The following is a 25,659-nucleotide window of genomic DNA, read 5'->3' on the forward strand; positions in this document are numbered from 1 at the left end:
CAGTGGGTGCAACTTTAGGTCTAGGTGAAGTGCCGCACAGAGATAGGTATAAAGACATCCTTTATCCTGAATTCCTATAATCCTCTTACAGCACTGCATGGTACTACTGATCCCAAATTCAGATTTGTGCTGAGGGATCCAAAGGTAGGTGCCAACCCAGGATAATTCTGCCTGGCAGGAAAGCTTGGAAAGAACATTCCCAAAAGAACTGATGCTGGTCCCATCAATGTGGGAATTGGAGTGGAGGAATGGAAGTAGACTTGTTGTCAAGCCACATGAGACACCCATAAGGAAAGCCTGTTAGGGTGGCTGTGGCACAGGGAAGACTAAGTGCCATTGCAGTTTGGGTGTTAGTGTTAACAGAACCTCATCTGTACCCTCAGACATGTAAGACTTGGGGACAATTCTGGTTACAGAGAGAACTCTGGAAGGTCTCAATGGCCCATTGAAAGGATTAGATAACAATAGCGTCTATGGTACAGTGCTTTGACACACCAAAGTTACTGCATAAATGTACCCATCTTAGAGGATTTCCTAGGTATCTGATTGCAAAAGTGCAGAAGGAATGCTCACATTCCCCAGTGGCCTTCTCTGTCCCCCACTCCTTATTGAAGCATCCTTACTGAAACTATAATGACTCCAGAGTCTGCATGGTTGTCCAGGATGATGTTTAATCGCTTTCTGTACCCTGCATAAATAACAGTCTGGGCTTCCATAGCTCAATCCATGTCAGAGGATGGACAGACACGTTGAAATATCCTATATGCTTTTGTCCTCAATCTCACTGGCAATTCTTAAGCATCTTATAAATTAACAGTATCCTTTGAAAGAGAGAAAAATTTTTTAATTGAAATCATGCAACATTAAATGATTAAATCTGAATAAAGTTAATCATAAACCAATCGTCTGGCTCAAAGAAGACTTTTACAGCCAAATCACCATTCCACAGTGGTGTCTTATTCCTTTTCCTTTGTTCAATATGCTATTTTTAAAGCTTCTGTAATATTACATTCACAAAGAAGCTGGAGTAAAAGAAGTGAAAAAGAAAAGCCTAATGTAATAAAAATCAAAATGAAGCTGCATACCAAACATGACAAAATAAAACACTGATCTCTCCCAGCGGTCTACCACAGCCAGTTCTTCCAGTTCATCTACTGCTGAGAAGTTTTATGTTGTTTTGATTACATCCAAAGCAAAACTGCTCTGAATTATTTAAACATATGCATATTAGGAATGTACTACATTGAAAAATATAAAGTAAAATCAATTGACTCTGTTTTTCCCAGATTTCAATATGCAATTGTGTAGGCTTTCTGAGTAACACAAATTTATAAAATAGGTGTAAATTAAAATATAGAGAATGCAAGTTATTTTAGTCAGATCAATGATTCAAAGGACAAGAATGTGAAACTTTATAGCTGTGTACTCAGTCATTGAAAATTCCCATTAGGGGGTGCCTGGGTGGCTCAGAGGGTTGGGCTGCTGCCTTCGGCTCAGGTCATGATCTCAGGGTCCTGGGATCGAGTCCAGCATCGGGCTCTCTGCTCAGCAGGGAGCCTGCTTCCTCCTCTCTCTCTCTGCCTGCCTCTGCCTACTTGTGATCTCTCTCTGTCGAGTAAATAGATAAAATCTTTGAAAAAAAAAAAAAAAGAAAATTCCCATTAGGCCTTAGTAAATATGCCTGTGTGTACTGGGTTACAAAAGCTCTTCAGGCTAGGTGTCACATTTTCTTTTTCCTGTGAGATTTTTCCACTCTCTCCAACACTATTCCCTAACCAATATATATATATTTTTACAATGTATCTATAATATAGTTATATTTATATTAAAATGTAGAATTAGAGCTATATGGGAATCTAAACAACAACCAGCCCAATTACTCATTAAAAGATGAGAAATATGACTAAATCAAGACAACAAAATAGAGGTGAAGAAGCTACAGAAGAAAAGTATGAAGCTAGCAGAGTTTGGTTCAAGAAGTTTAAGGAAAGAAGCTGCCTCCATAATATAAAAGTACAAGGTGAAGCCACCAAGTGCTGATACAGAAAGCTATGGCAAGTTATCCAGAAGATCTAGCTAAGATCATTAATAAATGTGGCTACACTAAACATATTTTCAACGTTGATAAATCAGCCTTACATTGAAAGATGCCATCTAGGATGTTCATTGCTAGAGGGAAGACACTGGCTTCAAGTCTTCAAAGGACAGGTTGAGTCTCTTGTTAGAAGCTAATGCAGCTGGTGACTTTAAGTTGAAGCCATTGAATGCTCATTGACCATTCTCCAAATTCTAGGACCCAAAAGAATTATGCTAATCTACTCTGTCTGTGCTCTATCAATGGAGAACAAAGCCTGGATGACAGCACATCTATTTACAACACAGTTTACTAAATATTTTAAGCCTACTGTTGAGATCTACTGGTTAGAAAAAGAGGATTCCTTTAAAAATATTACGGCTCATTGACCATCCACCTGGCCACTCAAAGACTTAAATGGAGATACGCAAAGAGATTAATGTTGTTTTCATGCCTGCTGACATAATATCCATCCTATAGTGCATGAATCAAGGAGTAACTTTGAATTTCAAGTGTTATCTAAAAGATACATTGTGTAAGGCTATAGCTGTCATAGGTAGTGATTCCTCTGGTGGATCTGGGCAAAGTAAATTGAAAGCCTTCTGGAAAGGATTCACCATTCTAAGTGCCATTAATATTTGTGATGTTAACATTCACACAAATGTTAACATTTATGATGATGACCTCATGGGAAGAGGTAAAAAATATCAGCATTAATAGGAACTTGGAACAAGTTGACTGCAACTCTCAGGGATGCCTTTGAGGGGTTCAAGACTTTAGGGGAGGAAGTGCAGATGTGGTGGAAATAGCAAGAGAACTAGAATTTAGAAGTGGAGCTTGAAGATGTGACTAAATTGCCGCAATCTCATGATAAAACTTTTAACAGAAGAGAAGTTGCTTCTTATAGGTGAGCAGAGAAAGTGGTTTTTTGAGATGGAAACTAGTACTGGTGAAGATGTAAAAATTGCTGAAATGACAACAAAGGATTTAGAATATTACATGAACTTTGTTAATATAGCAGTGGCAGGGTTTGAGAGGAATGATTCCAATTTTGAAAGAAGTTCTGTGGGTATAAAATTATGAAATAGCAGAGTATGCCACAGAGAAATCATTCATGGAAGGGAGAGCTAATCAATATGAAAGGTTTTATTTTTAAGAAACTGCCATAGACATTCCAACCTCCAGCAATCACCACCCTGAGTAGTTAGTAGCCATCAATTTTGAGGTAACACCTTCCACTAGCAAAGTGTTTGTGATTTGCTGAAAGCTCAGATGATGGTTGGCATTTTTAGCAACAGAGTACTTTTTAATTAAGGTGTGTACATTTTTTAAGATGTAATGCAATTGTACACTTAATAGATTACATACTAGTGTAAATATAACTTTTATGTATAATGGAAAATAAAAGAATTCATTTAAAAGTACCTCAATCACCACAAATTAATTTGATTCACTTTATTTTGATATTTGCTTTATTGCAGTGGTCTGGAACAGAATTCACAATATCTTTGAGGTATGCCTGTATATATGAAAATGTCATTTTATAATGATGGTTGAGGTACTTTTTCATAGTTTGATATGAATAACTGATAAGCTGAAATAATGATGCATTTTCTTATATTCATGTGTCATGTAAAATAGCAATTTCCAATTTTGGAACATCTGGGTAGTTGTATGCAGAGTTCTAGATTATGGCACTGGTAGAACTTACATATTATGTTATTATTCCTTCTGAGAGCTGTTGGTTACTAGGTGAACATCCTCTGGTGTTGAGTTAATCTTTTGAATCACATTTAATATATTAAAATTCATAATAAATGCCAGTTGTTGATTGTTCACTGATTTTCAAAATAGTAATTATTTCTTGATTCAGTGGCTTCCAAATGTGGTTGTATATCAGACTCCTTTGGTGAGCTTATATAAAATAATGTGGATGCCAACCCCAGACCCCAGACTCTGGGGAGAGGGCCTAGGGCATTCATATGCTTTGTCTTAAAGCACTTTTCAACACTTCTTGGCCTTTTGGCTAAGATCAAGTGTAAAACTCCTCAGCTGATCTAATGTGCAGCCATAGTTGAGCATGTTTTAGTTCCTGAGGTATTTTTGGGTTGTATTTTATAACCTTTCATGTGATGTTTTAACTCTTTCAAGCTTTTATGATTCCATTTACTGTGTCAAAGTGGTACTAATAATCAATATATTAGACTCTAAAAAACAGACAATGAATCAACCTGTAAATAAAGGAGTCTGGAATTGGCAGTGTGTCTCCTTTAGAAGACCACAGTAGCCAAGTTGCATGATGTAACTATCCTAACAATAATAATTATTGTGAAATACTCATTTCAAAAGTAATTTTCTTTCTAAACCATCACCCATATCATTTTTGTCCCCCAGATAGTTGTCTATAATCAGATCAAGGGGTTCAAATTCTTTCCCTAAGTAACAGTAGTAATCTATATTTTATTTCTACTTAGTAATAGAAAAAGAAGAAAACACATTTTGAAATTATCATTTGATATCAAGCTTTCCCCATTATCACATGGGTCAGAATATTAAAACATTCATTCATAAGCTTGAATATCCTCTGTTTGTTTCTTCAACTTCAGGGAAACTTTCAGGAAAGTAATTAAGCCAAAACTGTCAGAAGCTCCTCGCAAGTATTCTTTTCAACAGGGACTTTTGATATAACAGCACTTTGAAAATTAGACTTGCTTTAATCAGGATAATCTAAAATCAATTATACCCAGCAGCACTGAACAAACACATAAAACTTTGTTAGTTCACGAACTGAGACTTCTTGCAAAGTGGGTGCCTCTCTAAATAAGTAGACATAAAAGTCCCTCCTTGGTAAGTATTTCCAGTGCTTGTGGGCAATGTTGCCCTGGGTAGTTTATAATGACACACACAGCATTGCATGCTGCTACAGAGAAATCTCGCCTGATGTGCGCTGGGAGGGAATATCTCCAAGCTTTCACAGATTTTGATCCTCCTCTTCATACACTTCCCAAAATATGTATTTTAAATTCTAGTATTACCATAGATGAATTGGAGATTTCACTTTGAAGTTTGCTATTTAAGTAAATGTTGATCCTAAATAGCCTCTCAAATGTACTCTGATTATAAATGGGGTGCTTGGTCTGCCTCCTCACCTGCCTGCCACTTCACCTCCCCCAACTCAACACCATCATAACAATTTTAGTCTTAAAAAGTCTTTACATAAAGTTAAAAAGTTAAAGAACAGCATAGACATTTATGGCCAATCTGTTCACAGTAGCAAGATAGTAATTTTATATAGCTTAGCACTTAAAAGTCTCTAAAAACATCTTCAGATATTGCTCACTCTGCCCAGAGTTTTCCACTCAGGGCAGCTGCTAAATGTTTTTTCCTCTGTCCCTCTGAAGCCTTCTCACTATTTTGCTGCTTTTGCCTCTCTTCCTTTCCTTATTCTCCCCATGCCCCTGATAACTTTTCTTTTCCATTCAATAGCTCGCTGGCAATCATGGTTCATCACTTGCTGTCCTTGTTTGAAGCAGGCACCCCAAACCTTCTGAAATTCTATTGCATACAGTTCACCATCTCATTATATTTTTCCCTTAGCAAAAATCTCTGTAGTGCTCCATGGAGAAGTATACGGCATACTATTTTGCCTCGTAGGGTCTCTTTCCATTCACAGTCCAATATCCTTTTCTTCTTCTCTGAGGTGAATGAGATTTTTCTGTTTCATCTGAAGGTATTACCAGGCTTAATATGGTTATACCAATCAGTTTCTACTGGCATGCCTGGGAGCCAATACATTCATTCTGAGATTTAATTTTTGTCTCCGTTAGGGTTTCTACTTCTAAAATTAGGGTTAAAATACTCGAGATTCAGATTGCCGCTAAATATCTTTCTGTCACAACTATGTCCAGTATACAACTATCCTTGCCCCTGCTGGAGACTATGAAGTGACAGGAGACAGATATCTGGGTACTAAAAATCATGGTCAACATTTCCATACTTGGAGTAGATCAGAGAATCCTGTTTCCAAGCTGAGCCCTACATTGATTCAGGCACAGGGAAACTGCCAATTCCCTTTGTTGGAATTGATGAACTGGTTTATCACTGCCCACTGATATCTTTCCTTTTATGTGTTCAATGTCAAGATAATGAGGTATACCTGTGGTACTTTTACTCAGCATCTCTGTCATTTTTAGTTTTCATTAGCTTAACAAATAGTGAGCATTTAGGGAGCCCTCAAATCTCAGTAAACTTCAATCTTTTAAATCACTTTCACAAATTTGTTCCAAGTGTGTCAGATTTTCCAAGCTGTACTTCACAATTCCAGGTAGTTGGGTCTCATTTAAACATATCGTAGAAGAACATTCTTTCCTTCTTGCTGATTCTTGATTGTAAGTCCAACCTACAAATCCAAACTTACTTATCTCCTTATAATTTAATCTCACAAGGAAGTGATGAGACTATTTAGTATGATATGGAGGTTCTGATGACTTTGAATACATTCATAACAACTATTACTAGATCCTATAAACCAGAAGGCTCCATACTGCAAACAAAGTGCTTTGTTTGGATTGCATATTATTTTAATAGAGAAGTCTGTCAGATTCTCTTGACAGAGTAGCAACACCAGGTACTACTGTTTTCCCATTGAGCAGCTGTTGGTTAGTACAGAGTAGTGGTTGCCTCCTTTAATGGGGTATGTGCTTTTCAGCTAGCAAAAGCCCTTACACCTGATTCTTTGACATTTGGTTGCTTTTGATCATTTATGTTAGGTGATTGGCCCATGGAGACATTTGAGTTTGTCACCAATGGTATAGACTCTTAGCTAGTCTGCAGTATTTTCATCTCTAAAAGCACTCAAAATCATTTTTTTCTATATCTGATATAAAACTCCTCAGGATATTTCTGCATTTTCTGTGGAAAAGAACCCGTACTAGTAGGTTTGTATCTGTTTAATTATAAGTTCCATGTTAGAAAAAAAATCCCCAGAACATCTGATAAATTAAGATAAAGATTTACCATAAGCCTTCGTATATCTGCCACCAGTGGCTTTTCTTTCCTTCCTCCCTCCCTTCCTCCCTCCCTCTCTCCTTCCCTCCCTCTCTCCAGTTCTCCTTTCCTTTATCCTTCCTTTTTCTTACTCCCCCTTCTGTCTAGTTTTCCTTGCCTCCTTTCTTTTTCTTCCTTGCATTTTGTAGTCATGCATTTATTAATCAGATTTGCAGTGAATATTTGCTTTGTGTCATGCTTGTCCTGGCATAAGTGATAAAACAAAATATAGTTTTTATAATCATGACATTTAGGATGTGGGTGGGGTTGGAGGAAGAGGAGAATGATTATTAAGTAAACAATTAAAAAATACTGGTAGTAAGGGACAAGACCATGGGGTCCAATGTAATCTAAGAGTAATGGGAAGGCTTTGAAAGGGTTTAGGCATTGCGAAAGTGTGTGTGTTTGATAGTGTATATGTTTACACGGTGAGATCTGTGTTAAAATAACCATTCTTGATACTACAAGGAGCAGGGATTACAAAGGATTTGGGCAGATGAAGGCAAGCTAGCTATGAAACTTTTGTAATATTATAGTTGAGAAAGGATGGCAGCGTGGATGAGGGTGGAAGGAGTAATAATGGAAAGAAGGCAGAAGATTAAAAAGGGATTTAGAAGAAAGTCAAAAGGCCTTTATGACATGAGAGGTAAGGTAGAGGCAGGGATCAAGGATGGCTCTGAGGTGCTGGGGGTTCAACAAGATAGATGTTGCTGCTACCACTGAAGGAGGAAATCTTGCTCAGATTTGAGGGAGATAAGTAGATCAGCTTGTGAGATATTTACAGTGTATTTAGGTACCCTTGTGGAGATGGAATGAAGGCTATGAGCAGGTCTGGCAACATAATTTTCAGGGCCTGGTGCTAAATGAATATGGAGACCCTTGTATTTAAAAAAAGGTTAATAATTTCAACATGGCTGCAGCAACGCAGTAAACTAAAGGGTGGCTCTTCTAAGCATAAGCCCTGTATGACTTTATATATTACACACACTTGAATGTATTATGCATCTGGAGGTCAAAGGAAGAGTCTCAATTGGGAAATACACATTTGGGAGCCATCATGGTCTAGATGGTAAATAAAGGTGTGGGTTTAGACAAAACTATCTAAAGAGACTTTAATGATGAGAAGAAAAGCAAGTCCCAAAGAACTCATGACATTGCCATAGCTGCAAGAGGTTCCTAAGAACTCTAACTTCTCAAGAAACCACAAGTCCATATATGCTGAGTTAAATACTAATTTCTAGGAAATTACTTAGGGAGAGATTTTAAAACTTCTTCATTTAGTGAATGCACATAATATAGTATAATCCGGAATTTTCTGCTTTATGCATTCCATTTAAACTGTGCCACATGCCCATTAATTCTATGTCAGTGTGGACTCCACAACATAGTGCTACTATAGGACCCACCATGGCTTAAAGCTGACCATGCTAGTTCTTATCACCTAGGTCACGCTATAGGTTTGACATCTATAACTAGTGAAAGGGGTGTGGCTGGAAGCTTCTTTCTTTTTTGTTTTACCACTGAATCACAGCTACTGTTTGTGACACCTGCGGGGGTGCAAGCCGGTACTTAGAAAGGAAGGAGAGGCTAGGGGGCCAGAAATCTCCTGCAGAATGGTCTGTGTTTTGGTTTTGTTTTGCACTTATCTATTACCTTAGAATCTTTTTTAAAAAAATATTTTATTTATTTGGGAGAGAGAGAGAGAGCACCAGTCAGGGTGGTGAGAGAGGGGGAAGGGCAGAGGGGGAGGGAAAGGGACAAGCATACTTTGCCCCTAGCATGGAGCCTGATGCAGGGCTCCATCTCACAATTCTGAGATCATGACCCTAAGATCATGACCTGAGCCGAAGTCAAGAGTTGGATACTCAACGAACTAAGCCACCCAGTTGCCCTTTTATTTTAGAATCTTGACTGAAACTTCCATCTCAACTTCTATATAAAAGAATGTAACATCCATGTCTATGTTGCTAACCTGAGACATGATTCCAAGAACACTTTGTCATAGCTTTCTGAACAGAAACTTTTTTTTTTAATAAAGATTTTATTTATTTATTTATTTGACAGAGAGAGATCACAAGTAGACAGAGAGGCAGGCAGAGAGAGAGAGAGAGGAGGAAGCAGGCTCCCTGCTGAGCAGAGAGCCCAATGCGGGACTCGATCCCAGGACCCTGAGATCATGACCTGAGCCGAAGGCAGCAGCTTAACCCACTGAGCAACCCAGGCGCCCTGAACAGAAACTCTTAACTGGAGCTTTAATCTTAGACTGAATTGTTCTTATAGTGCTTTAGCTTACTCAAAGACGTTATGGAATCTGGGAGGTCAGATCTAGTTTCAGGATCAGGGAAGGCTTTCTAGAGCCTGGGTGTTGTCAGGTGAGAAGGTGGAGCAGAGGTGATGATATTTTGAGTTGCTTGCGTAGGGTAGACAACTCAGCCCATTAAAAGGGATGGGTCAGAGAATAGGGGCATTCAGGATAGTGAAAGTTATTCATCACAACATATCAGGAGAATTATTATTATGTTAAAAAAACGGATTAAACCTGCTTATCAGAAGAAGGTGACATTTAATATTAAAATGTTTTTTCAAGCTTTCATACTCCTAAAATTTCAAAAACTCATAGATTAAATTTTTAAATAAGGTAAACAAATGGAAGTTTCTCCCTAGAATAAAAATAAACAACTCGGGGATGCCTGGGTGGCGCAGTCCGTTAAGTGGCTGCCTTCGGCTCAGGTCATGATTCCAGTGTCCTGAGATTGAGTCCCACATCAGGTTCCTTTCTCGGCAGGGAGGCTGCTTCTCCATCTGACTCTGCCTGCCACTCTGCCTGCTTGTGCTCTCTCTCTCTATGACAAATAAATAAATAAAATCTTAAAAAAAAAAAACAATTTGATTGTCTTATAATTACCAACACTTGCCTTTACTTTGATTTGGTTCCTTACTCAGATACCTTTATTCTGCATAAGATTTAGATCTTTAACTACCTGAATTTTATTCAGAGTATATTGAAAAATCAGTGGAAACAAAGAGAGAAGAATTAATAAAAATCAGGGGATCAGCCTAGTTTAATGGATATGATATTGAGGAATGGGGTTCTAGTCTCAGTTTTCCTGAGAGCTAGCAGTGGAATGACCTTGGTCAAATCACAGAATATTGTGACTTGCCTTAAAATGAAAAATGAAAAATGAAAAGTTGTAGTCAAAATATCCCTTCCACCTCCAACACATCCCTGACTCTATGTTTAGGCGGTGCAATCTTTCTAACTCCGGAACTGTAACTCTCTAGCAAGAAGAGAATAGTTATAGAAATATATTGAATTATTTTGTTATTAATTACACTTAAAAAAAATCAGTTAAGATGATAGTACCATGAAGGGAGAAGAGTAAAGGGGCAGGAACTGGGCCACAGTTAAGAGTACTGAGAAGGAATGTATTATGGAAGGATTATGCCAGAAGAAGTAGTGGAGAACCAGAAAACAAAAATATTCGCTTAGGAAAGGGAGTTGTGAAAAGTGCAATAGACATTGAGTAGGATGAGAGCAGAGTAAGAATGGTTGAATTTTATGAGAGGGCCCTTAATGTAGCTTGAGAGTGATCTAAATGTTATGATGAGAGAGGCTTTGGGCTGTCAGAGTGTATAGATAGAACATTCATTTAATGTGAAACTGTAAAATGCTGGGATTAAAAAGAGGAAGATGATTTTAAGGGAAAATGAAGGCAACCCAAATGTTTTCAATAATCTGGAAATTGGAAATGATTCAACAGTTGAAGGTATTAGAAAAGGAGAGAATGAAGCTTGGAACAAAAGTTCTCAAATCTGAAGAGGGTATATTGCAGAGCACAGGCAGGGAAAATACATAAAAGACAATTAATTATTAACTATTTGTAGCAAAAACCAATTAGGTTGGTCATGTAATTTGTTCTGGAGAATGGAACGTAATCCAAAGTGACTTGTGTCACAGGACAAGATGGTTCACTAAGTGGTATTTCTGCCTCACTCTATCTCCTGTCTATGTGGTCAGGAAGAAGGAATTCTGGGATAATGAGACCATATGCGCGAAGGAATCCTGGTTCCCAGTCAGTAGTAGAAGAGAGCCACCAGACTACACTTAAGAGCCACTAGACCACATATGACTTTGTAAGAACTAAACTTTTGTTGTAAGCCACTGAGATTTGGAGGTTACTTTTTTGTTGTTGTTTAAAGATTTTATTTATTTATTTGACAGACAAAGATCACAAGTAGGCAGAGAGACAGGCAGAGAGAGAGGAGGAAGCAGGTTCCCTGCCAAGCAGAGAGCCTGATGCGGGGCTCCATTCCAGGACCCTGGGATCATGACCTGAGCCAAAGGCAGAGGCTTTAACCCACTGAGCCACCCAGGCACCCCACTTTTTTTTTTTTTTTAAGATTTTATTTATTTATTTGACACAGAGAGAGAGAGAGAGATCACAAGCAGGCAGAGTGGCAGGCAGAGAGAGAGGTGGAAGCAGGCTCCCTGCTGAGCAGAGAGCCGGATGTGGGGCTCAATCCCAGGACCCTGAGACCATGACCTGAGCCAAAGGCAGAGGCTCAACCCACTGAGCCACCCAGGTGCCCCAGAGGTTAGTTTTGATAGTAGCTAAACAGGTGACCAAAACAGAAATTTGTATTAGATGAACATTTTTATAAGTATGCAATATTAGCTTTGTATTCAGATATTGGTTGTTCTATACTTGCATTAACATTTGACATGGTCAGTCTTTTCAATTTTAGACCTTTTAATAGGAGAATAGCTGCATTTCACTGTGCTTTTATTCACATTTCCCTGATGACAAATGATGGGTGACATCTTTTTATGTGTTTATTTGATACCTTTTTTTTCTTTAGAGTAATGTCTATTCAAACCTTTTACCCATTTTTATATTAATTGAATTTTTCCTTTGTTGTTACTGAGTTTTTAATTCTTTATATATTTTGGACACAAGTCCTTAATGCGGAATGTGATTTGCATATATTTTATCTCATTCTGCGGCTTGTATTTCCATTTTATTAACAGTATGTTTTGAAGCTTTTAATTTTGATGAAGTCCAACTTTTATATGTATTATGGTGGTAGCTTAATGGTTATATACATATGTCAAATACTATCAAATGGTATATTTTAAATATGTACAGTTAATGTTAGTCAATTATACCTCAATAGAGCTATTTTAAAAGGGGAGGGCAAATATAGTCCAGTAATTCAGGGCCTTCAAGGATTTATAAACTAATTGCTTCTAGATCTCTCCTCTTTGTGCCCTTTGCTTTCTGCCCCTTGCTTAGGGGAAGCAAAACCTCTGTAAACTTTTCAGTTGAATTAATGTCTCAGTTCAAAGAGGAGACTAAGGATGTGGTCTTCCTATCCACTGTGATAGATAGACTCAGGTAATCACAGTGTAACTATTAGGAGACATATAGTAGGAACCAGCAAAGAAAAAATAAATCAGGTTCAGAATTATATCTAAGATAAATTTTGAGCACGGCTATTAGCACACAGAACTAGTTGCAATCAGAACTAAGAAGCATACTAGGTTTCTGGAGGAATGATATTGCCAGAGGAACTCAGAACATGGAATTAAAAAACCTCTCAGTGTTCAAGACTTAAAATCATTGTGCCCTAACGTTTTATAAGTAGAAGGTAACTGACGATTTTGTACAGCTCCCAAGAAGAATTTTAGAACAGGTCACAGAGAACCAGAGACAAGGCTATTCTTGGCAGAAGGCAACAATGAGAAGTTTCTATCCTGTGAGGGCAGGGAGACTCCATAGTCTCTTCCTCAGAATTCAGAATTGCTACAGATAAGTTACTGTTTTCTGTTTTCTGAAGGAACATCCAGTGCTACTGTCTTGTCTCTGTACTACCATTGTATACTGAGCATTTCAATTCATAGGAAGAATGGAATCCTGGAATACAGTGCCTAGATCTAATGGATAGGATTTGGAGACTGGATTCTCATAACAACTTTTTTTTACAGTATGAACAATGATTTTTCCCAATTTTACAGAGCACAGTGTGGGTAAGTAACATTGCCCACATAGCTAGTGAAAGAACATGTGATGCTGTATTTAAGGGGGCTGGGTCTTTGGATTGTCTACTTATTGTGGGGGGTGGGTAAAAGGAGGGATCAAATTGATATTTGATAACCAAAATACAGACTGTGATAGAGAATATTAATAATGCTGAGCCACGCTCATGTGTTGCATCTCCATTTTCCAGGCCCCTTGTGATTCAATTGGCCATTTGAATAGTTCTGGACAACAGTATATGATCATAAGTGACACATGTCACTTAAGTATTTGGTTAAGTATCTGATTCACCTTCCCCAAGTGCTCACTCTTTCATTTGAGTGCTTGGAAGTAAAGGACTTCAGGATGGCTTGACCACATGAGGTAAGGACCCCGGATCCTTGAATTTCACCTGGAGGAGTACTATAGCACCTTCATTGGAATTTATGCAGTGGAAAACAAATCTGTATTGTGTTAAGCCACTGAGATTTGGGGGCAGTTTATTGCAGTGACTAAAATTAATCATTCAGATCAATGCCATATTCAATACCACTGTTGGACAAAGATGCCTACCACATTCTCTGTACTGAGTCAGTTCGAAGATAGTGGCTGTGAAACTATTGTATCCAAATTTGTGAAGATTTATAACTTATTTAAAACTGTGGTTTTAAAGGGAAGAAGATGACAAACAGCACTGATTTAAAATCCTTTTTCTTTTGAAAACAAAAGGCTAGAATATTGTTATATTTGAGTTGGGAAGTATGACATGGTAAGTCAAAGAATTATTTATAACTTGGGGCATGTAATTATTTTTGTTTAGAACTTTTTTTAAAAAAAGTTTTTATTTGAGTGCAGTTGACACAATATTACATTAGTTTCAGGTATACAATACAGTGATTCAATCTCTCCATATATAATGCTATGCTCACAAGTGAAGTGTTTGTAGGGTGACAGATAGGGCCATGAAGTTTCTTGATCAGATTTCTAAACAATGGCCAAATAACTGAAGCAAAAGGTATATGTCATTTAAAAACACAGGATCTGAAGTCAGATTTTCCGTTCTATTCAGTAACTGTGTAGACTCTGGGCAAGTTACTCAACCACCTTCTGCCCTGTAAAATTTTGAAAATTTTTATTCTTACCTCAAAGGGCTGTTCTGAGAATTAAATAAGTTAATGTTATATAGTAAGTAATTCAGTTGGCTTTCCATCCTGGTTCCTTAGAATTTTCTGAATGATAGGGAGTGGAGTGTCTTTTGTAGGCTTCTTGGACCATTATATAAAACATGCATTAGTTTTCACATATTTAAAATGGGACTAATTTGACAACCTGTATCCTAGTAGTAGGAACATTGGGGGATCTTTCCAGCACATACCCCTTTTCTCTCAAAACCCATTCACTTGTGTCCCAAGATGGGAACCTGATAGTCATATTTGAACTATGCGACTCTGAATCCTTGGTTGTAGTCAAGGGGACTAGGGTGGACAACTACCAGGTTTTTACTTCTCAGAATTTGGAATTTGATTGGAAAAGCACTAGCTGGTCTTGTGAACTGGAGACAAGGCAACTGAGGACAATGTGCAGGCTGACTAAGAGAAGAAGAGACAAAAGAAGTAAACATAAAATAGAGGCAAAAATAGAGAGGTGACCAGGATTATTTCTTTGCCTGGTTCCTGTATTTTATGGGGCCAGTCTTCATCTCCTCCCCATTAGTTTTGTGGGATAACCTAGCAACTTTCTGATAAATTCTTCTTGCTTGCTTATGCATTTTGGAAGTGGATTTTGTTTATTGCACCTCATAGTCTTAAGTAACATCTTGAGAAGACTGAAAAGGATGAACTGAAACAAAGGGTGTATTGTTATCATGATTGTTACTGTGGATATAGGGAGCAAGGGAGAGGAGAGAAGGGAGATAGAAAAGTAGTGGGCCAAGGCCTTAGATTTGATGGGAACATTGTAACATGGGTTATCTTAAAGAGAAAGCTTCAGTGTCTTCAACTGAAATACAATTACTTGAGATACCTTTGAATGTGGATGAAAGGAGTGTAGAGATGTGGGCTAAGGTTAAGCAAGCAATTGACAATTCTGATGTCTTGTTTAAGACAAACTGGGTTAAGCAATAACTGCAATGCTCCAATGCCGTCATAAAATATAATAAAAATTGTTGGTGAAAAATAGAAAACACAAGAGAATCATATCTGAGGTTATTGAACTGAATAAAAAACAGCACTTTTTATAAACAATTTTGTTACACTGAAGGAAGGACCAACAGTTATCACAAAGCTCATGTTCTACTGCATGCTTGAAAGGAAGAAAAAAGATTTATCTCCTTAAATGGTAGGCCCTATCAAACTAAAACAACCACTGTAAACAATGGATCTGAAAATCAAATCTGAGAAGTAGATGTTTGTGAGGCTGCCTTTCTTCACTGCTGAAAAAGGGTCAGAACTAACTTTATTTGGTAAAAAATAGTTTCTGACAAAATACACAGTGGAATAGTATTCATCGCCAAAAGAATTGTTTTTCTGGGTATTTGACCTACTAAAAGAAAGAGAGGCATGGCCCTAGTTTTTATCTTCAAAAAATGAAAGGGTCACTTTGGATAAGGGCAGCTGAAGAAGGGAAGCATGCGCCTACCTTCTGTTCCCCTTCCTTCTATCCATGGTTTGTTTTCTTCCTCTTTTTTTTTTTTTTTTTTTCATTTCCCCTTTTCTAAGTTTTTTTTTTTTTTTTTTTTTCCTATAATGCAAGTAAAAAATATGAGGTTCCATCAATATGAAGATGTTTTACAGATGGGAAATTTTCAGAAGGGTATTTCTTTTTCATATGGAGATCAAATAAGGGAGTAGACATTTTGGGCATCTTAAGATCTGTAAATAATATAACTAAACAGATTCGTTTAAAGATATTGTCCACATGCCTTATAGAATCAGATCTTAGAATGAAATAAAATAAAAAATATGGTTCCTATTTTCCTAAGGATTTTCTTAAAGAATTTTAGGGAAATTTCCTTTAAAAACTAAAAAAAATTTTTCTTAATTCTAGAGAAGTCATTTTCATAATGAATCATTTCCTTAAAGAATTCTTTAAATCTAAAATCATTGTCTTAACTCTAGGGGAAATTTTTAAAGTATTTTCTTTCATTTGTTTTTGTTTTTGCTTTTCAAAAAGATTTTACTTTTTTATTTCAGAGAGAGAGGGAGAAAATGCACAAATAGGGGAAGCGGCAAGCAGAGGGAGAAGCAGGCTCCCTGTTGAGCAGGAAGCCCCAACGTGGGGCTTGATCCCAGGACCCTGGGACCACTACCTGAGTAGAAGGCAGATACCTAACAAACTGAACCACCCAGTGTCCATATCATTTTATTTTCTTAATGAAAATTATTTTCTTAAAGAGTCCTAAGAAATTCATTTTCTTAATGAATTCTAGGAAAATTTTTTAAAAAGTCTACTTAGAAAAGTGTACTAATCAGAAAAATCTTCATAAGTAACTCCTATATTTCTTGATATTATTAAAGGCATGTATTCAATAAGACTATATTCTCAGTTGTAGCAAGTCAGCTTTCAGTTGTCCATGGTAGTGGCCGGAACCAATGCCTTAGATAATCCAAAAAAATGTAAATTTCCACACCCCAAAAAACTCTTGCTTTTGCAGTATGATTTTCTATTTTACTTAAAGTTGATTTTGATAAGAAAATCTAGAATACTTTTTTTTTTTTAAAGATTTTATTTATTGGGGTGCCTGGGTGGCTCAGTGATTTAAGCCTCTGCCTTTGGCTCAGGTCATGATCCCAGGGTCCTGGAATCCAGCCCCACATCCGGCTCTCTGCTGAGCGGGGGGCCTGCTTTCCCCCTTCCCCTGCTTCTCCGCCTACTTGTGATCTCTCTCTAATAAATAAATAAAATCTTAATTTTTTTTAAAGATTTTATTTATTTATTTGACAGAGAGAGAGTACAAGTAGGCAGAGAGGCAGGCAGAGAGAGAGGAGGAAGCAGGCTCCCTGCTGAGCAGAGAGCCCGATGCGAGACTCGATCCAGGACCCTGAGATCATGACCTGAGCCGAAAGGAAGCAGCGGCTTAACCCACTGAGCCACCAGGCGTCCTTAAATTTTTTTTTTTTTTTTTAATTTATTTACTGGACAGACAGAGATCACAAGCAGGCAGAGAGAGAGGAAGGGAAGCAGGCTCCCTGCTGAGCAGAGAACCCAACGTGGGGCTTGATCCCAGTACCCCAGGATCACGACCCTAGCAGAAGGCAGAAGCTTTTTTTTTTTTCTTTTAAAGATTTTATTTATTTATTTGACAGATAGGTCACAAGTAGGCAGAAAGGCAGGCGGGGAGGGGCGGGGAAGCAGGCTCCCCGCTGAGCCAAGAGCCTGATGCAGGGCTCAATCCCAGGATCCTGAGATCTTGACCTGAGCGGAAAGGCAGAGGCTTTAATCCACTGAGCCACCCAGGCGCCCTGAAAATCTAGAATACTTTAAATGAAATATGAAGTCCCACTGTGAAGGTTCAGTTTAGAGGGTCAGGAATTTTGCTTACATAACTGTCAGACTTTGAATTCTCCATTGCTTCATTCTCTGAGTGGTAGACACACAGTAGACTTTTCTCCCTCCATTTATAGTTACATATCCTCCTTAATGGGGGAAGAGTTAATGCTTTAGTTTAAAAAATCTTGTGCAGCTCATGAGAAGTTGAGAAAGAAAATGAATGAAAAGAATCTTAATGTACTCCATAAAAGTCAGCAATTTTGAATTGTAATATAGTGGAAAATAACTACATATTACCTTCCTATCATTTACTTTTTAGGTTCTACAATGCCAGATTTTCTTGTCTTTCCTCCTTGATCCAATTTCCTATACTTTGCTGGTTTCTATTGTTTTTTATTTCAATTACCTTAAGATATGAAAGACTCACACTGAACATGGCTTTTGAATGAGGTCCTTGCTATCTTGCTATAAACAGTATCTTAGGCTTTTAAGAAGTCAAAGAAGTCATCCAAGAATTATTGTCTTTATTTATCATTATATTAAGTTAAACATTTAAGCATTTTGGAAGTATTCGGCTGTTGTACTTTTTTTTTCATGGTACCATTTATATTGTGTAGAACATGATTCTCGTGGATCATGATTATGAACTTAGAAGAAATAAATGGGAGGGGATGGAAATGTCATTCATACCTCACCAAGACCTGTTTTACTGCAAACAATCTACTGCAAATATTATCTACTGCAAATATTATCTGCAATTCATATTCTAATAAATATTATACTTCTAGTGAATATTATTATAGTAGATATTATAGTTTCTAATAAATATGATTATAGCTCTTTTACAAAGAAAAAGAGATTCAGAGGGTCTCACAGAGGACCTTGCTTATGTTCACATAACTAGTATGGATTAGGATTAGTGTGCAAACCCAGGTCTCTTTTAATTCCCAAATCAGTCTTTTTCATCTTGTACTTTATGACCTTATGAGGTCATTTGCATTTACTCTTTAATAGTGTTTTGAGTTGGTTTCCATACCAGGAGAAAATTGTCATCAATGCAATGAGCTGTGAACTGATTCCCAGAAAAAGGTCTAATCACCAGCAATATGAATGAATAAGTGCATGAATTTTTAACGTCTGTGTGAGGAAAAGAGATTTTTAATAGTGACACGGAACTCTCACTCTGTCTCTCTCTTTCTCTGCCATATGGGTGGAGTGAAAATTCTAGTGAAATTCTGGAGTGAAAGTCTTCTAGTTGGATTTAAAAAAAAATTGTGATTATTGTTCCACTTTCTTTTCTTGTAATCTATTTAAAGAAATGAAAAGGAGCGTAATCAGCACTGATGTGGTTGAGGTGACTTAGAAATTAGTACAAGCTGACAGAGTTAAACTTTTTGTCTAGGGTTTTCTTTTTTCTTTTGTAAATGGCTACAAATGTCATTTCTCAAAATATTTATTTTATTGTTTCTGATAACCTGCTCTCCTCTGTCTTCCTATCTGTACAGATTTAGTAAAGAATGCCATAAAAGTAACAAATAACAAAAACATTATTTATCAGAAACATGGCATTAGAACCCAGAATAACAAATGACTTCAGTGTAACTGATATTTCAGAAACATTAAAAGCTTTCTATTTAAATTGAAAAGAAAAAAGCCCTTCCTTATAATTATTAATGTCATTAATAGCCATTTAAATTTTCCCTTCGTGTAAAATATAACATTTTATCTGACCTGTCATATATTTGAAAATGTTATATGTACATTTGAGTTTGAAAAATGTGTTACCTCAAGTATATGAATATTCTTTTGTAGAAGACTTGGGGGGCAGGTCTATAGAAAACTAATATAACATTTTAAATATTACACATAAATTGGTTAAATTGGTTCCAAACATTTTACACTTGCAAATATGAAGGCAGAAGTCTCATTTGTCACTAGGATATATTGCCAATAGCTGATGAAAGTGTTTTCTGGTTGTTGTTTTTCTAGCTGTTTTCTATTTTTAGGATTCTTTTTTTTTTTTTTAAGATTTTATTTATTTATTTGACAGACAGATCAAGTAGGCAGAGAGGCAGGCAGAGAGAGAGGAAGGGAAGCAGGCTCCCTGCTGAGCAGAAAGCCTGATGTGGGGCTCGATCCCAGGACACTGGGATCATGACCTGAGCCGAAAGCAGAGGCTTTAACCCACTGAGCCACCCAGGCACCCCTATTTTTAGGATTCTTAAGGGAATTTTCCAATCATCAAATATTATTTGAAGAATCAACATTTATTTAACTTTGGCAGTTTTAATGAAAATCTCCTAAAAACTTATTTCTCAAGTTTCTGTTTCTTTGGTACATGGGAAAGCCTTAGCTCAATTTTTTTTGGGTAACTCATATTTGTCATTATAAAAGTCAGTCATTGTATCACATGAAAAAATAGTAATATAATCAGGTGTTCCCCAAATCCATTACCAGGTTTCTATGCTTTTAGTATTTTTGAGTATATTTATTATTTTGAGTGTGTTAAGATTTTTCCATAGCCCTTTCACCCGCCCATGGATCTTCAACCTTATTTTTTGTTATCAGTGAGCTGTTTCTAGTAATTCAGTGGAAGTTCTTTTTGCTCAATATGATTGGGAAAAACAGTTTATCTTCAGTGAAAATGTTAGTAAAACTAGGATCTATAACTATGTTATATAATAAATACTTCATTTGAATAAAACATAAGCATATTTCTGTTAGCCAGTATTTTCATATAAGACCAATGCTTATTTCTTGTGTAGGGATTTGTGATTGGAATTCCTTACTTTCTTACATAAACCAGACACATAATTGTATCAGGTATTTCCATATCTCACCAATGGAACTAATTAAACTTGTTATAATTACACTTAAAATAAGGATTAGATAGTCACAGGTAAAGCACCATATAATTAAGTATTATTGGTTAATATTGGAGTTCAAAGATCTGTAGTCATTTGTTATTATAGCAGTTTGCTGCAAACTGGTGGCTTAAAACAACAAAAAATTATTATCTTACAGTTCAGTAGGTTAAAAGTCCAACTTGCTCCTCACTGAACCAAAATCAAGGTGTCAGCAGGGTGGTGTTCCTGTCTGGAGGCTCTAGGGAGAATTCCGCCCCAACCCCCTACCTTTTAGAGGCTTCACATATTCCTTGGCTCATGCCCTGATTTCTCTATCTTTAAAGCCAGTAATATTGCATTTCTTTGACCATTTATTCATAATCACATTATCCTCTTTCTATAGCTGGGAGAGGATTTCTACTCTTAAAGACCTATGTGATTAGATTGACTTTCCTTTCTCTTTAGCAAACCAGAAAAATCTCTCTATCTCAAACACTGAATTCATGTATGAGTTCTAGCAATTTTAGTGTGGTTCCTTTCTCTTTAGCAAACCAGAAAAATCTCTCTATCTCAAACACTGAATTCATGTATGAGTTCTAGCAATTTTAGTGTGGAGTCTTTTGGGTTTTCCACATAAAGTATCATGTCATCTGGGAAGAGTGAGAGTTTGATTTTTTCTTTACCAATTTGAATGACTTTTGTTCCTTTTTGTTATCTAATTGCTGAGGCTAGAACTTCTAGTACAATGTCTAAAGACCATGGTGAGTGGGCATCCCTATTGTGTTCCTGATCTTACAGGAAAAGATCTCAGTTTTTCCCCACTGAGAATGATATTTGCTCTGTGCTCTTTGTAGATGGTTTTTATGATATTGAGGTATGTTCCCTTTATCCCTACATGGTGGAGAGTTTTAATCAAGAAAGGATGCTGTACTTTCTCACATGATTTTCTGCATCTATTGAGAGGATCATATGGTTCTTGTCCTTTCTTTTATTATGTATCACATTGATTGGTTTGCAAATGTTAAACCACCCTTATATCCCAGGAATAAATCCTACTTGGTGGTATTGAATAATGTTTTAAATGTACAGTTAGATCCTATTAGAGAGTGTCTTGGTGAGAATTTTGGCATCCTTATTTATCAAGGATATTTGTCTGTAATTCTCCTTGTGATGGGGCCTTTGTCCGAGTTGGGGAGGTAATGCGGTCCTCAAATAACAAGTTTCAAAGTTTTCCTACCCCTTCTACTTTTTGAAACAGCTTCAGAAGAATAGGTCGTAACTCTTCTTTAAAAGTTTGGTAAAACTCCCCCTAGTAAGCCATCTGGTCATGGACTCCTGTTTACTGGGAGATTTGTGGTTAGTGCTTCAGTTTTCTTGCTGGTTATGTGTCTGTTCAGATTTTCTATTTCCATTTCTTCCAGATTGCCTAATTTGTTGACATATACTTGTTCATAATATTGTTCATGTTTCCTTGGTGATGGTTGTGATCTGTCCTCTTTCATTCATAATTTTATTAATTTGGGCCCTTTCTCTTTTCTTTTTGATAAGTCTAACTAGGGGTTTATTGATCTTAATAATTTTTTCAAAGAACCAGCTTCTAATTTTGTTGATGTGTTCTACTGTTCTTTTGGTTTCTATTTCGTTGTTTTCTGCTCTAATCTTTATTATTTCTCTTCTCCTGCTTGGGTTAGGATATATTTGCTGTTCTTTCTCCACCTCCTTTAAGGAGGTTAGCTTGTAAGGTTAGCTTGTGTGTTTGAAAGTTTTCTAGTTTTTTGAGAAAGACTAGTATTGTTATATACTTCCCTCTTAGGATGGCCTTTTCTGCATCACATAGGTTTCGAACAGTCATGTTTTCATGTTCATTTGTTTCCATTAATTTTTAAAATTCTTCTTTAATTTCCTGGTTGACTCATTCATTCTTTAGTAGAATGCTCTTTAACATTCATGTATTTGTGTTTCTTCCAAATTTTCTCTTGTGATTAAGTTCAACTTTTAAAGCATTATGGTCTAAGAATATGCAGGAAACAGTCTCAATATTTTCATACTAGTTGAGACCTGATTTGAGATGCAGTATGTGATCTATTCTGGAGAATGTTCCATGCACACTTGAGAAAAATGTATAGTCTGTTGCTTTAGGAGGAAATGCTCTGACTATATCTGTGAAGTACTTCTAGTTCAGTGTGTCATTCAAGGCCCTTATTTCCTTGTTGCTCTGCTCATTGCAATGAGTTGGGTGTTAAAGTATCCTACTATTATTGTATTATTATCAATGTGTTTCTTTAATTTTGTTATTAATTGGTTTATATAATTAGCTGCTCTCAAGTTAGGGGCTTAAATATTTATAATTGTTAGATCTTCTTGTTAGACCCTTTAATTATGATATAGAGTCTCTCTCCATCTCTTAGAACAGTCTTTGGTTTAAATCTAATTTGTCTGATATAAGGATTGCTACCTCAACTTTCTTTTGATGTCCATTTCCATGATTAATTTTTCTCCACCTCCTCACTTTCAATCTGGAGGTGTCTTTGTGTCTAAAATAAGTCTCCTGTGGACAGCATATTGATGGGTCTGGTTTTTAAATCTAATCTGATACCCTGTGTAAAATGGAACTTATTCCATTTTACATTCAGATTAATTACTGAAAGATATGAATTTGGTAGCATTGTATTACCTGTAAAGTCACTGTTTTTGTAGATTGTCTCTTTTCTTTTCTGGTCTTTGTTATTTTTGGGCTCTCTCTTTCCTCGAAGGATCTCCTTTAATATTTCTTGCAGGGCTGGTTTGGTGATCACAAATTCTCTTAGTTTATGTTTGTCCTGGAAGCTTTTTATTTCTTTTTCTATTCTGAATGACACCCTTGCTTGTTAAAGTATTCTTGGTTGGATATTGTTCCTTATTTGTATTCCTCATTTATATATATACCTTGAATATATCATGCCAGCCCCTTCTGGCCTGCCAGGTCTCTGTGGACAGGTCTGCTGCAAGCCTGTTTCTATTATCCTAGGTTAAGGAGCTCTTGCCTTGAACTGGTTTCAGGATTTTCTCTTTATCTCTGAAATTTACAAGCTTCACTATTATATGTCAGGGTGTTGACTTATTTTTATTGATTTTGAGGGTGGATTCTCTGTGTCTTCTGAACTTGAATGCTATTTCCTTTCCCAGATCAGATTAGGGAAGGCCTCAACTATAATTTGTTCATATAAACTTTCTGCCTCACCCCCTCTTTCTCTTTCCTCCTCTTCTGGGACCCTATTATTTGAATATTATTGCATTTTATTGTATCACTGATTTCTTGACGTCTCCCCTCATGATCCAGTAGTTATTTTTCTCTCTTTTCCTCAACTTCCTTACTTTCCACCATTTCTTCTCCTATATCACTGTCCCTCTCTTCAGCCTCATTTACCCTAGCAGTTAGAACCTCCATTTTTTAATGCATCTCAGCAATAACATTTTGGCCTGATTAGTTTTTAGTTCTTTTATTTCTGCAGTAAGGGATTCTCTAGTATCTTCTATGCTTTTTTCAAGTCCAACTAGTATCTTTATAATCACTGTTTTGAATTCTAGTTCTGACATCTTATATCTGTATTGATTATGTCGATGGCAGAGTACTACTTCTGGTTCTTTCTTTTGCTGTGAATTTCTCCTTCTAGTCATTTTGTCCAGAAAAGAAAGTGAAAGAAAAAAAAAAAGAAAATAGAGCAAAAATAATATCATCATCATCATCATCAACAACAACTTCAGGAAGTGATTCTGGTCTATGCTATGTACACTGCTATTGTGTTTTGGCTGTTCTTTCCCACTGGTCCCTCCTCTACACAGTTCCTCCTTGCTTGTAGTGGGGAGTTTTGTTCTTTTAAATAGTTATGTTTTGATTCATTTATGAAGTTAAGACAGAAACTGATATTTTGGAGCTTTTTTTTTTTTTAATCCGTAACTTAGTAGATGTGGGAGTTTGTGTTGCTCTTTTGAGGGAGAGGCCTGCTGTGCTGGGTCACAAGTTGACTTGCCCTAGTAAAGGTGCTTCTGTCAGGTCAGGGCAGTGGGGTTTAGTGTAGGGGACTCCAGCCTCCACTGGAGGTGCTGAGTTTCTCTCTGGAGTCTGTATTGATGGGGAGGAGGAGAGAGGGGTGGTAGAGGAGGTAGAATATGGCATCATGTTCCCTTTTGTCCTTGGGGATTGGAATTCCTGGTAGCTGCTACTCCAGAGGCCCTCTTAGAAAAGTGAGCAATCTCTTGTGACCCAGGTCACCATCAGCTCCCTGCCCTATCTTGTCTGTGTCAGGGTCATCAGCATGCCCAGAGCCACAGATCTCCTGTGCTTTATCTCTGACCAGTGGCTGGGATTCAAAACTCCAAGTTTTAAATGGCCTAATAATATGTGCACCCACTCCTGTCCCCCAGCAGGCGTGGCTTGGGTCATGCCCAGCATTGTCCTTTCCCCAAAAAGCCATTGCACAATGTGTGTATAGAGGCTAGAGTTTATTGTAACACTTAGTGAAAATCTGGAGCCAGCTATCAGCCATCCTCACTTGACTCAGTCCCCTACTCCCCTTTGTCCCAGAGAAGCCATTGCAGAGGTTTGAATCTTTTATGGCAGACAGCCAAAAAAGGGGGCCAGGTTATCTACAATCTGCTCCAGTCTCTGTGCTCTACTCTGTTCAGCCACAGAAAAGTGGTTCTTTGCCACGTACATAGAGGTTTAAGCCTATAGTGGTAGAGAGCAAAAGGCAGTGATCAGGTTATCCCCAGTCTACTTCAGTCTCTGTGCCGTGTTCAGTTTAGACCCAGGATGTCAGGCCCTATGTGAGCACATAGAGGTTTAAGACTATTGTGGCTCACACTGAAAAGAGATTTTCTGCCCTCTGCGTTCTCCTCTGACTCTGCTGCTGAGCTCCACTCAGTGGCTCCCCAGCTGTCCTTTTGTCTTTGAAGAGGATAAATATACTCTCCAAATGCCCTCCAGTAAGGGGAGCAATCTCTTCTTGAACAACCCAAGGATCCACTTGCTATGGCTTATTGAGTGGTCACAAACTGCTGTATTCTCCAAATTTCTCCTCTTCCTTGCCTCTGCCAAATTCTCTCCCTCCAACTGCGCAGATTATTTCCCTACTCCTCCTATTCTCTTCCTAGTTGTTCAAAATATTTGAAGGTTGATCTGGTTGTATCCAAATGAGGAGGCAATTTC

The sequence above is a fragment of the Mustela erminea genome, chromosome 6 (assembly GCF_009829155.1).
Source record: "Mustela erminea isolate mMusErm1 chromosome 6, mMusErm1.Pri, whole genome shotgun sequence".
Classification (NCBI taxonomy): Eukaryota; Metazoa; Chordata; class Mammalia; order Carnivora; family Mustelidae; genus Mustela; species Mustela erminea.